Source organism: Sciurus vulgaris (assembly GCF_902686455.1).
Source record: "Sciurus vulgaris genome assembly, chromosome: X".
Classification (NCBI taxonomy): Eukaryota; Metazoa; Chordata; class Mammalia; order Rodentia; family Sciuridae; genus Sciurus; species Sciurus vulgaris.
The window spans coordinates 137,504,057-137,515,348 of NC_136471.1; the positions used below are offsets into that span (position 1 = coordinate 137,504,057).

General features: G+C 63.5%; 2 protein-coding genes across 4 annotated transcripts in view; one reads left to right on the top strand and one right to left on the bottom strand.

Moving 5' to 3' along the window:
- CSF2RA (colony stimulating factor 2 receptor subunit alpha) overlaps positions 1-1,736 on the bottom strand; it is a 15,688-nt gene extending 13,952 nt beyond the window's left edge. Inside the window, exon 1 of the mRNA XM_079125018.1 lies at positions 1,627-1,736. The gene's annotated coding sequence lies outside the window, so the exon portion shown is untranslated. The remainder of the gene's footprint in view (positions 1-1,626) is intronic.
- The window catches only part of SLC25A6 (solute carrier family 25 member 6), a 248,017-nt gene that overhangs the window by 57,720 nt on the left and 179,005 nt on the right, over positions 1-11,292 (top strand). The window lies entirely within an intron of this gene.

Here is an 11,292-nt window from a genome sequence, read left to right on the forward strand (position 1 = left end):
CCTCTGGCCTCCCCTGGGGCAGGTCACACCTGGGAAGGACCCTCTGACCTCCCCTGGGCAGGTCACACCCGGGAAGGACCCTCTGACCTCCCCTGGGCAGGTCACACCCGGGAAGGACCCTCTGACCTCCCCTGGGCAGGTCACACCCGGGAAGGACCCTCTGACCTCCCCTGGGCAGGTCACACCTGGGAAGGACCCTCTGACCTCCCCTGGGCAGGTCACACCCGGGAAGGACCCTCTGACTTCCCCTGGGCAGGTCACACCCGGGAAGGACCCTCTGACGTCCCCTGGGGCAGGTCACACCTGGGAAGGACCCTCTGGCCTCCCCTGGAGAGGCCATGAGACCCTCCTGGACAGGGGCCTCCCTGCACCTGGAGGAAGGAGCCTCCTTCTCTCTGAGGACACAGAGGACTCGGAGCCCAGCTGGCTGAGCCCCGGCTGTGCCCAGGAGGGCTGACCCTCTGCCCACCCTGCACGGCCGCCCAGGTCTTCGCCCGCCGAGCGTGACCCGCCCGGCCCTGCCTCTGGGCCTCCTCCTGTCCACACACACACTCTCTTCAGCTCTTTTCCACCGATTCCATTTTCACGAGCAGCCAGGGACCCTGGGCAGGGTGGAGGGAGGCCCTCCTGCCCCGCGGGCGCTGCCTGTACCCCCTGCGGGGGCCGCATCTGGCTGTGGCCCTCGGGACGGTCCAGGGCCGTTTCTCTGGTGGACTGTCCAGCTCCTGGTCCCCGGGGCCTTCTCTTCCAGCCGGGCCTCGTTCCATCCCTGGTGCCGGGGTCTCCGTTCTGGTTGAAACAGACGCCCCTGTGTCAGGCCTTAGTGGAGGAGCCGGTGGGGACCTTGAAATGCCAGCCTGGAGTGGTCGGTCCATTTGTGGGTTAATGGTCACTGATATCTTCAGAGTGGCTTTGTGGTGAAAGCCTCCTTCGCCGGGTTGCCTGGATGCCCACCCCATGCCCGGCACCATCTTGGGATTCCGATGGCCAAACTGAGCCAGCAGGTGCAGCCCCGGCTGTCGGATGGCCAGCCTGCAGACCTCCTGCTCCTTAGGAAGGACGCGGCTCGGGCAGTGTGTCACCGAGACCCAGCCACCTGCCTCCCTGCAGGCCTGACCTAGTGCCGCTGGCTCCGGGGCTGGGGGCTGCAGGTGAAGGGCTTCTCTGCTGGTCTCTGCCGGTCGGGGGTCCAGTTCCCTCTGTCCCGTTAGCGCTGGCCGCTGGCCACCTGGACCGTCCATACCTCAGCGTGCAGAGTCCTGGGCCTGGTCTCTTGCTGCCATGTGCTTGGGATTCCCCGAGGCCAGGGGAGGTTGAGACCAGCCCGGGCTCCCTGGCGAGACCCCGAGTGGCAAGCAAAGGGATCCGAGTGACTTTCAGAAGGACGGATGCCGGCTTGAGTCTCCGCAGCTGTGTGGCTTTCTGTGACTGTCTCGGCCTCTCTGTTCCCTGATCGAATGCAGCCGCGGCGCATCTACCCTTGGGGAGGTGGGTTCTGCACCCTGAGCCCCATCCCCGGTCCTGGCCAGTCTGGGTACTGACCCTCACGGTCACCCGGCTGGCCAACAGTGAAGCAAACCCCGGCCCAGGTGTGGTCGAAAGGCCCAGCCACGTCCCCGCACTCACCTGGTGGCTCCTGGGTCCCCAGGGAGGACGGTCCCAGCAGCACGGAGAGGAGGAGGGTCAGCAGCAGCCTCGGAGGGCGGCCCCGGGGAGCACGGGGCACTGCGGAGGGAAAAGGCCACAGCGTGAAGGAACGTCACTCTACGTGGACTTTCTCAGGCCACCGTCCCCACAGCCGGAGGTGACGAGCAGGCCACGGCTGAGAGCAGAGCGTCTCCCCCCTCCCATCAGGGGTCAGGACCTGGACGTCCCTGGGCGTCATCCCGTCTCCTCGTGGGGTCAGGGTGTGGACGTCCTGGGGACATCACTGTCCCTCAGTGGTGGGTGGCTTCTCCTTCCCCAGCATCCTCTTTCCAAGAAGCAGAAGTGACAAAGGTCGAGTCCCCTCACTGCCTGGGGCTCGTCCCGCCTCTGCCCCGGCCCCTCGGCCGCCCAGGTCCTGCCCGAGGGTCCGTCCGGCCGGACCCGGGGTCCAGCAGAGGCTGGATCCGACTGGCCTGCTCGGGCTGCTCTTCGCTGTCCCCGTCCTCTGCAGTCAGAGTGGACTCCGCGGCTGAACCAAGAACTTAGGGGACAGAATTCCCTTCAGTTCTTTGGATTCACGTCTTTTATTTGTTCTAACGAGTCGTCCTTGATTTTTTCCTTTGTTTTCCATTTTCAACGCAGCCTTGTGGCTGGAACCGGCGCTGCCCATGGGTGCGATGGGGACAGTTCATCACTGAGCTAACCCCCCGGGTCCCCAGACCCAAGTATTAGGGTTTGTTTTTTTTTTTTTTTTTTTTTAAGATTTCCGGTTTTAGATTTTTTCCCCCTTGACACAGAACAAAGTAGAAGAACTCGTCCGGGGATTCACGGTGCGGGAGAAGTTCCTCAGTAACACGGATATTCGCGGACTAATGCAGAGACGGGGCTCGGTGGTCCCCAGGAAACATAAAATCGCATGGTGGGGAGAAGGTCCACTCACACGTGGCTGCTGGGACGGCAAATTGCTGCGGCCACTCTGGAAAGCAGTGTGGACACTCCTCAGGAAACTTGGAATGGACCCACCATCTGACCCAGCTATCCCACTCCTCGGTTTATACCCAAAGGACTTAAAATCAGCACAGTGCAGTGACACAGCCACATCAGTGTTTATAGCAACTCAATTCACAGTAGCTGAACTATAGAACCAGCCTAGGTGCCCTTTAACAGACGAATGGATAAAGAAACTGTGGTACATCTACACAGTGGAATATTACTCAGCCCTAAAGAAGAATGAAATGATGGCATTTGCTGGTAAATGGATGGAGCTGGAGAATATCATGCTCAGTGAAATAAGCCAAACCCAAAAAACCAAAGGCTGAATGTTCTCTCTGGTATGCGGATGCTAATTCACTATAAAGGGGTGGATAGGGAAGAACAGAGTTACTTAGATTAGGTAGAGGGAGTGAAGGGAGGGAAGGGTGTGGGGCAGGAAGGACAGTCGAGTGGACAGACATGGTGACTCATGTGAATGTGTGACTGCATGACCATGTGATCCTGCAACATGGACAGTCAGAAAAATGAGAGACGACCCTCCATTTATGTCTGATCTGTCAAAATGCACCAGGGCCTTCTGCTGTCATGGCAACTCATCAGAACAGATAAAAAAATCAAAAAAACAACTGCATAGTTTTTATATGAAACATTCAGAAAAGCTGAGCATGCCACAATGAGCGCCCACTGTTTACAGCTGCTTTGGAGGCGAGAGACCAACTTTACCTGAGATGCACAGGTTTCCAATCGGCAGGACTCTCGGATCAGAAAAAGTGTACGCGGCTAGCGAATCGGCTGGAGGATCGCCCCCGACTTCGTCCCTGTCTCCATGCGTTGCTTAGCGCCTCGCAGTGGCTGAGGCTGGCTTTGAACTCGCCATCCTCCTGCCTCAGCCTCCCCAGCCGCGGCGATGACAGGCATAGCCCCACAGCGCCCGACCGGAGAAACATGATATTTTAAGCACAGCGTGGACGCCCCTTCGGCAGCGGCCGACCTTGACTCTACATCTTGGAAATGCAAAGATCGGCTTGAACAGTCACCAGGCTCCTGAGTCCGCGGACAGCCCGCGCCACCTCGCCGCCCCGAGACTCCAGGCAGCCCCGTGCGAACCGCGCCCAGGGACCATGCGCGCTCCGGGAACCGCTCCCACCGGAGTCCGCGGAGGGATCTTTCCTCCTCGGCCTTCCTCCTGGGCCTCCATTCCAAAAAGGCTGCAGATTGGGCAAGGCCAGTCGCCCTGGGTCACCAAAAGCTTGTAAGGAAGTGCCTCTCCTTCCCTTCGCCTTTGCACAAAGGCAGCTTTTTGAATGCAAAAGGGGCGTTGCTTCCGGCGCGCCGCCCGCTGCGGGGCTTTGAGGCGGGGGCTGCAGACTCCAGGGACCCCGGCTCCTCTTCTGCAGGATGCGCACTAAGCCCCAGATCCGCCCGAAGGGGACGCACGACCGAGCTGGACGGGAAAAGCTCAGGCAGAACAGAAGGACCGGGGGAGGTGACCGGAGCCCAGAGAAACCGGCCTCCGGGGCGGCTGGACCCCTTCCGCGCAGAGGTCCCGGGTCAGCGCGAGCCGCCGCCCAGCCCTGCGCGCCCGCCCTGCACCCACGCCCCGCCGACGCCTCTGACTCGCCCGTATTTTTTTTTAAGTTTCATAACATCGCAAAGAGTCACTGACCAAGGAAAAGAGGAAGGACAAGGGTCGACTCTGGGCGGGGCTGGCCGCCCGTGCAGGCTCCGTGCTCAGGAGGCAGGGCCGCCTGTGGGCAGACTCCCAGGCGGACCGGCCGGCAGAGGTGGCTCCGTGGAGCTGCAGAGGAGGCGGGCCTGGGTCGGGGCTCCGCCTCCTGGACGCCCTTAGACGCGGGGCAGCGAGGCCCATCTGCCCGCTGCCTCCCGTCGGCACAGAGCTGCGTCCTCCTCCTGCCGCTGACCCTGTCCAGCTCGGGGGCGGCTTCTCCCTCCCAGACCCCCTGGGCGGGTCACTGGGCTCCTTGCTCCACAGACGCCTGGGAACACGGGGTCCTCCGTCCCTCGTCGGAGCCCCTGGTCACCCGTAGGTCCCACCTGCAGCTCACCACCTGGACTCTGGGCTGGGGCGCTCCCGGGCCTGCTTGTCCTGCAGAGGAGCCTCTGCTGACCGCCCGCTGTCATCTGCGTGCACCTGGGGGCCTCCCTCAGCGGAGCCCCCATCCCAGGTGCCCCGGCAGCCTGTGCCCACACGTCCACCCCAGGGACCTGCCCTGCGGCCCAGCCGTCCACCCCGGGCACCCCAGCTCCCCTCTCGCCCCGCTCTCCTGGAAGCTCCTCTCTAGTCCTGCCCACCCTTGTCCTGTGTGGACAAGGTCAGCAGCTGGCAGAGTCCGAAGAAGCCCCTTCTCCCCTGGACCTTCTCCAGAGTCACCCAAGGCTGCAGCACCCCGTGTCCAGCTCAGCTGGCCCTCCTGGGCCCTGGGGAGGCCCATCACCCACCCTGGTGCCTGCTCCCTGCCTTCTCTCCAACGTGGCCACCTCTGCGTGGACCCTTCCTCCAAACCACAGGGACGCCATCAGGAGCAGGAGCCGAGTTCAACCCCGGGGCAAAGCTGTGCTCATGCCTGGGCCTCCTCCTCCTGGGGTTGATGGCCGAGGCCCTGTGCTGGGGTCCCTCCTGAACACGGGCTCCTTTTCCTCCCGGTATCCCTCCTGCACACCTGAGTCTGTGCATTTGCAGAAACGCCTGTGCTTTTTCTCTTCTTAGCCTGAGGAGACAGGGGACCCAGCCGGAGACTCCAAGCTGGGCAGAAGCAAAAGATACCACCCCACACCGCGTCCAGCATCTCGGGTCAGGGTCGGCGCCCTAGCAGGTGCCGGTGGGGGCTGGGCACCTTCTCAGAAGCTGAGGGAACCTCACGCCGTGGGCGGCCAGTTCCGCATTTTACTTCCTTCCCGGGACCTTCCACTTGCTCTAAGATGGAGAAAGACCAGGAACTTGTGGAAACTTGAAAAACCCAGCCGTCCAGAGCCAGGTCCCTGCATCTGCGCCAGGAGCCGCCGGCAGGGAGACGGCGGGTCTTCTCTTGGGGGGTTTGGGTGAAGGATTTGGACCACTTTCTCCCCCCACCAAAAAAAAAAACCCCAACCCAGACACAGGGGGCTCCTTGGGAAGCGGTCAGGGCTGCCCGAGATGGTCCCAGCCGCTGGGCTGCGGGCAGTTCACGGAATTGCCCGGAAAACCCCGAGCTGGGGCTGTCCGCTTCTTTCCTGTGTCCCGTTTGGCGGGAAGTTTTCCTAACTGGATTAAAAGACTCTGGGTGGGGCTCAGGGGGGAGCCCTTGCCCACCCGCCGGCCAGGACTCCGTCCCCAGCACCAGAGAAAATCAAGACTGAGGTCCACCCAAGCCCAGGGGGAGGTGCAGGGGCACTTAGCAGCGCTGCCGTCGGGGCCACCCTGCCTACCTCCAGAGTGCTCCCCGCACCCCACAGGGAGGCCCCGGACCCCTCGGGTCCCTATTCTGCCCCCCGCGGTCCCTGGAGACCAAGCAGCCATTTCCCCCTCTGGGGCTTCTCCGGGTAGGACCAATGACGGAGATCAGACGGTGTTTGGCCTCTCGGGTGCTGGACGCAGGACCCCCACGAGAGGGGATGGGTATCACGGGGACCCGGCCTCGGTCCCGCTCCAGGGACTGAGTTCCGTCCCACAGAAGCAGAGGGGACAGCTTCTCGTGAAACAGGACCTGGCCCAGCGTCTGGTCCTTTCTGCCGCCACCTCTGGCCCCCCAAGGCCCCTGTCCCTTCCAGCCCTACTGGACGGGGAAGAGAGCCCCCAGCCAGCCTGGACTCTGCCGCCTCTGAGGTGAACCTCTCTGCCTCGTGGGCTGGGCCGCCTCCGGCTTTCTCTTACAGTAACGGAGGCCTGACTCCCAGGCTGCCCCTGGCAGGTTGCTTCCCTCCCGCCGGCCGTGGAGGTCGGCCGGCCCTGGACCCAGAGCTGCCGAGGCCCGGGGGTCCCAGCAGCCGATGGGGGATTGAGAGATGGGAGGCTCCTTGCTAAGAGGCGCCTGGGGCTGCTGACGCTGCTGGCCCAGGGGCAGCCTGGACGGAGGAAACTTGGATCCTCAAGGTGGCCGCCCTGGCTGGGCTAGGGCCACTCCCAGGACAGGTCAGGGTCCCCACAACTCCTCCAAATGCAGCCTCTCGTTCCAGAGCTGATGCAGACCCCCGAGTGCAGAGCCCCTGAGACACTGGACAGTTCCCGGTCACTCCTTCCCCCGACGCCCTCAAGCTGTGAGCCCCGATTCCCGCCCTCAGGTCCCACAGCAGAGCCCCCGATCGGCCTCCAGGCCTCATCCGCACAGAGCTGCCTCCGCAGTTCCAAAGACCACGGAGCAAGGGACCCGCGTGTCCACCACCCGGCCTCCAGCCTCCACAGCTGTCCTTACTCGTGCCTCGAGCCTCCAGCCTCAGGCCGCCATCTTGAAGTCCCCTCTCCACCTCCAGCCCGTGGACGCCCCGGGCTTCACGGAGCCGAATGCACCGTCTCGGGTCCACGGCTTCCCTTTTCTCTGTGGTCCCCTCCCGTCCCTCCTGGGCTTCCTCATTTCAGGATGGGGCAGACCAGATCATTGGCTGTCACTCTCGGCTGGGACACCCCGCGGGTGACGACACACAGGCCTAGTGCTGCCAGCACACACCTTGCGCCACCGGACAGTTCCGACCAGAAGGGCCAGCGGCAGAGACGTGTCCAGATTCCCCAGTGAAACCCGGAGCCCGGCCGAGGCTGAGGACCGGGAGCTGGGTGTCCGGGGACCGAGACACGTGGAGGACACAGAGCCCAGCCTGCAGCTCGGAGCCCCCCAGGCAGAGCTGGGGTCCCGGCCCAGGAGCCGGGTGACCACAGAGCGCGACTCAGGGAGACCCAGGCTGCGGGCCCAGAGGCTGGGCCAGCACCCAGCGTCCTGCGAAGGCTGACCAGGGGCAGCAGAGCCGAGGGTGGGCAGCGGCACCTGTGATCAGATACGGAGACGGAGCAAGAAGAGAGGGGCGGCTGTCAGAGGCCTGGCTGCTGGTGGCCCCTCCAGCTGGACTGCACCAGACGCGTCCAGCGGAGCAGGAGAGGCTGCAGGAGCCCAGGGAGCCCGGGCCCAGCAAAAGTCTCTGCCAGAGGCAGAGCTGACGGCCGGCGCCGCGCACGGGCACGGAGGGGCCCGGGGACCGTCGCTGGGGCCACCGGAGGACACGGCAGGTGTCCTCGCTGTCGTGGTCCCATGACCCCAGGACCCAGGCCTCCCGGGCATGTGGAGGAGCTGAGCTCGGCCAGGTTCCATCAGTGGTCACCTGGGGCTGCCCGGCTGCGGCCATGGTGTCTCCCTGGTCCCCAAGGCGCACCCCGTGGCTCAGTCCACCTTCCCTGGAGAGGTCCGTCCCCCCAGAGCTCAGCCCGCTGGCCGGTCACGGAGGTGCGGCCGGAGCAGGTGGGTCTTCCTGGTCTCCACGGGGCAGAGCCCCGGCTGACGCTGCCCACGGAGGCCGAGATGTCCCCAGGCCAGGAGCTGGTCCATGAGGCCTCTGGGCTGTCCCTCCTGGGCACCACAACGGGCCCAGGAGGTGGTGGTGCCCGACTCCTGGCTGGTCAGCACTGTTGGTGTGGCCGTGTTGGCCCTCCAGGTGGCCTTGGCCAGGCTGCCCAGCCTGAAGCCGTGGAGGCCTGTCCTCTGCAGTGGCCCACGCTCCCTGCAGCTGAGGCCACTTCCACTCCGTCCAGCGAGCCAGGTCTGCACGGAGCTGTCCAGGGCTGCAGGACCTTCCAGAGAGGCTCCCGGAGGGTCCCACGCGGCCGAGCAGAAGGACCAGGGCCACAGAAATGGACGTCCCCACCAGCCGGGCGAGGGCAGGTCCTGGAGAGACGTTCCCGGGTCTCATGGAGAAGGTGCTGAGTCCGAGGAGGGTCAGAGCTCAGGACAGGCGTCCCGGGCCACCCGGGGTCAGGGCAGCCCCAGCCGTCCCCAGACCCAGGAGGGGCTGCGCTCACGGCCCCTGGACAGCTCTGTGGCCGGGGAGGGTCCAGCTCTGGCCTGGAGCTCGGCTCCGGGTGGCAGAGCTACGGTCTCTGGCTTCGTGCTGGCCGCTGGGAGGACGTCCTCCATGTTCGAGTCTCAGGAATCCGGGAGCAAAACGTGGCCAAGACCAGAGCAGACCATGCCCAGAAGAGGGGCCAGGAGGCAGAAAGGCCAGTCTGTAGAAGATGCTGGGCGTGGAAGAGGCGGGTGGTCCGGGCCAGCTGGAGCCCGAGAGGAGGCTGGTGCTTCTCGGAGGGGCAGGAGGCGCTGGCTCAGGGAGGAGTGGACAGGACGCCCCGTGCTCAGTGGTGACGGGGCCCAGTGGCCTCCTGGAGGACACAGCAATGCAGGTGTGGGCGTGGGGATCGGGCTCTCGTGGAGCCTGGAGAGCTGAGTGGTCAGCCATCCGCCATGACCGCTTCCCCCATCAAGGCGGCAGCTGCTGCTCCTGATTCTGTATCGTCTGACCCTGGTCAGGAAGAGCGAGCCCGCCACAGCGGTGAGGGCAGTGCGCGGCAGGCCGCTGGCCACGGCCTGACCTTCCCGGCCGCGTCTGCCCTCGGGCGTCCTCCTGGTGACCTCTGAGCTCCTGAACCCAGTGGTCTTGCTCTCCGGGGACCTGGGATCGCCCCAGAGAGTCGGTGTTGAGCAGATTTCTGATGCGGTGCAGGAAACGTGGTCGGGCATCTTCCCTGGAAAGGCTGGGGAATAAAAGGTAAGGAAGGGAAGCGGAACCCGTGACGCAGCGGGAGGAACCCAGGAGCTCACGGGTACGCTGGGGTGACAGGCCAGGGTCACCGTTTCCAGGTGCAAACGCAGAAACATACCACGTTCTCCAAACGACAGGCTGAGCGAGTGCTGGCTCCTCCACAGCCCTGCCCGAGAGCAGCCTCCAAACTGCACGGACCATCCTCAAAGCTCCCGGGGTGCTGGAGGCTGTGGCCGGATCCCCTGGGTGGAGGCCGTGCGTGCACACGGACTCTGCCCTGTCCCTGGCCTCTGCGCTGCCTCCCTCTCTTCTTTCCTACCTTCTGTTCCTTTTTTCTCACTAGTTTTCCAGCTCCATCTACCTGTCTGTCTGTCTGTCTGTCTGTCCATCATCTCTTCTTCCCAGCCTCCAGGAGCCGAGAGCTCGTCTCGGCCCCACCTTCCCCCATGATGTTCTGCTCACCTTGGGTCTAGAGCAGTGGACGCAGGGCAACATGGACACTTGGGAAGCTCAGAGGAAACCTAATTTTGTCCTCTTTTTAGTTATTTTTGGGGCACTCTGTCGTCCTGATGAACGGGTAACTGAGTTCCCAGGAAAGGGGGGGCATGGCCGCAGGGACCGGGTTCTGCGCCTCTGGAGCGGCACGTGGGCAGCAGGAGAGGCTCAGAACTCAAGCTCAGTCCTCAGCCTTCCGGAAGCTGCTTCCTCCCGAGCGGCTGCCTGGAAAGGGGGAGCAACGTCCTTCCGAGGAAGCCAGACCTGCTGCCCAGCCGTGCCCATGGCTGTGCCCCAGGCTGCCTTGGAGTCCCCGAAACTCCCAGGACAGGTCCCTGCCCGCTGCTGTCCACTGCGCTTTGACCCAGAGGCTCCTGAGCAACGTCCTCCACAGGGACAGCTCTGACCCACCTTCTCCCAGGGCCGACTAGAAGCGAGTCCTCAAAGGAAGTGGAGCCACTGCATCATCGACAGGAGAAAATAGCGGAGGGCAGTTCAAGTCAGTTTCCCACAAATGGCGACTCACGGTTTCTGGTCTGACAAACCCCGTGCATTCTGTGGGAAGCAGTTTCTCTGAAAAGGATTCATTGTTATGTTTTGCAATTTCCATGCAACCGGACATCCCGAATGTCAGGCAGGGCTGGGACTCAGGAATCTCTCCGCTGTTTCCAGACCCAACAGCTTCCTGTTTCACAAAATGGGACAGAGGTGGCCGACGAGCTGGTTCCTAGACAGGCGTCGAGACCAGGGAGCTGGACTCCTGCAGAGCCTGAGAGGAGGCCACAGCTCGGAGTCCACTCAGGATGGGCGGCAGGTGCTGAGCACACAGAGCGTCGCAGGGAGGCAGGAGGCTGACCTCAGAGCAGAGCATGGTCAAGCATGGATCTGGGCTGGGCTTCCAAGAACGGGGTCCTTGGAGACCCATGAGGACATGGCGTGTGCAGGCAGGGGCTCCTCCCAATCCTCAAGCTCAGAGGGGAGTCGCCTGTCTGGAGAAGGGCCAGGACATCCCCATAAGCTAGGAGGCTGCACCCAACGCCCTGCTCGTGGTGAGAGGGCTCTCAGGAGAAGCTGGAACAGATGCCTGAGCCAGGCGTCATGGCTCCTCCCAAATCCAGGGCACGCAAGGGGACAGGGCCCTCGGGGAAGCAGGAGGACCTGTGTGTGACGTGTAGGATGGAATCACACCTCACGTGCTCACAGAGGACAGTCACTGTGGGACCCGGACATGGACCAGAAGGACCCCCAGATTCACACTCACACAGGCTTCTCCATCTTTGTGTGAACACATTGGTGCACGTGGGCTTCTCAACCAGGAGGTCGGGGTTGAGCACCAGAGTTTATCTGAGGAGCAAAGGCAGGAGCTGCTTGCTGTTTAAAGGGAGAGAGGAAGAGAGTGAGTGAAGGAGGGAGGGCAGGCGG